The following is a 2,472-nucleotide window of genomic DNA, read 5'->3' as shown; positions in this document are numbered from 1 at the left end:
GGCCTCTGAGCACTTTCTTGCCATCATTCTGCCTTGCCACTGGGCCCTTCCACTGCAGGTCCTCTCTTGATTCCAGTCACACTCCCCTGAGACTCAGGCCGTGCTAGAGGAGGGATGGACATTCCTTGCTGAATGGGACCTTCAAGTTGCTGCTCCCAAGGCCCCTGGCTGTCCCCTTCACTGGAAGGGTGTGTGGAAGGCAGGGGTGGAGTCGACATGAAAAGAGAACACATTCTAGGAATGTATTATAGTCTAAAGAGCTAAGAAAAGACATGGTTGGAAGATGTGTTAGTCTACCTTTATATTATAAAATTCACTTTTGGGGGGAGAGATAATAAATACTTTATTATTTTTTCACCACACAAAGTTACAGAAAACTTTTCTCTTGCGATGAGAATTTTTATGATTCACTCTCCTAGCTACTTTCAAATATGCCACAGTATTATTAAGTATAATCACTATGTTGTCCATTATATCTCCATGACTTTTTCATTTTATAACTAGAAATTTGTACCTTTTGACCTCCTATACTATAAAATTTAGAATTATACATTTCATGACCAGAAGATGATTTCTCGTTCACACTTTTCTGCGTGTTCTAGGTAAAATCTGGGATTGTGGTCATCATCAACAAAGCACAGCAACAACTTTGAGAGAGTCAATAGAAACCAGTATACATAGAGGCACAGTAGATGAGGCACCCTCATGAGTGATGATATAATCGCCATTAAATACATGGTATCAGGGAGCTGCAGAAGCAAGAAGATATATGTTGTTTCAATACAAACAATCCCAAAAGAGCCAGGGCATTGTGAGTGAGTAATAATCGTGTTGTATGAGAGATATACAATTAGTCAAGATTTTAACAAAAAAGAGAATGGAAAGATGAGTCCTGGACCTGAACAGAAAGAAATGGTACCTGGACACAAGGAAGAATCTTAACAAAGAAAGGACAATAAATAAATATATAACTGCATCTTGTCTACCCATAACTCTAAATAAATCAATCGCCATGCCTCACAGGGGCCCATGAATTTTATAATATATTTTTAATGAAATTGTTTATGGTAGGCAGGGGCTCCACAAAAATAAATCAATAAATATCTGCCAGGATTTATCAACAACACTTACCAAGTTCTAATATGAACAAGAATTGTGCTAGACATCGTGGATACAAAAAAGAATAAGGCACAATCCTGAACTCTGTGTAACTCATGGTCTAACCTCATAGCAAAGTACATAGAGGTAGCCAAGGCATCCCATGGCAGAGACATAGAAAGGGGAGATACAGAGGGTACATCAAAATGGTTCCATGTTGATGTTCCCTGTTAGACTCATCAGAAAGGCGACAATGAGAACATCTCTGAGGGCCTGTTTTATGGGAGTCTTTAGCCAATCTCTGAATCCAAGTTTCTTCTCTTCTAATTAAAGTTCTCTTTGCTCATGTCTCCACAGATCAAAGATTCTAGTAAGATACCAATGAAAAGGTGGGAGAGACTCAGGTCTGTCTGTCCCAACAGCCTACTCTAAAGTCACAGAATGAAGCAAAAGAAAAGAGTTGTGTGTTTAGCCAACCTCCTTCCTGTTTTAGTTTCAGAACCTAGGTGCACAAACATCACAGATGACCGTGAAAATACTGTCTAGAAATAGAGGTCTTTCAGGGGAAGATTTGAAGGGGTTCTCCTGGGTTTTCTTCTGGTTCTTGGCAAAATCACCTGAGAGTCTCCACTAATATGGGATTGCCAGCCCATCTATCATCCTTGGTCATACAAACCGTATAGGGTTCTCATCATCAGGAAACTTTAAGAGTTGCCTTTCATTCCATGTATATGAGAAGTCAAATTCATAGAGATTGAAAGTAGAATAGTGGTTGCCAGGGGCTGGGGCGGGGGAAATGAAGAGTTAGTGTTTAATGGAGACAAAGTTTTGGCTTTACGAGATGAAAATAGTTCTGAAGATGGATGGTGATGATGGTTGCACATTATGGATGTTTTTAATGCCACTGACCCGTACACTTAAAAAATAGTTTAGATGGTAAATTTTGAGTTATAGGTATTTTACCACAATAAAAAATTTTGAAGGAAAAAAAGAGAATGAAACATACACTGATATACACGATAACATGAATGAACCTTGAAAACATTATGCTAAAGTGAAAGAAACCAGTCACAAAGGTCACATATTATATGATTCCATTTATATGAAACATCCGGAATAGATAAATCTGTAGAGACAGAAAGCAGACTGGCAGTTGCCAGGGCTGGGGTGAGGGGAGAACAACGAGAAACTGCTTGACCAGGGTTTCCTTCTGGAGTGATGAAAAGGCTTTGGAACTAGATAGGGTTAGTGTTTGCAGAACATCATGAATGTACCATATGCCACTGAATTATTACTTTAAAATGGTTAAGTTTATGTTATGTGAATTTCCCCTTAATAAATTATTTAAGTTCAGAAATAATTGCCAATCAAGCT

Source organism: Pteropus alecto, unplaced genomic scaffold (genome assembly GCF_000325575.1).
Source record: "Pteropus alecto unplaced genomic scaffold, ASM32557v1 scaffold121, whole genome shotgun sequence".
Classification (NCBI taxonomy): domain Eukaryota; kingdom Metazoa; phylum Chordata; class Mammalia; order Chiroptera; family Pteropodidae; genus Pteropus; species Pteropus alecto.
The sequence above is the reverse complement of the archived record's forward strand: the minus strand, read 5'-3'. Positions refer to the sequence as shown.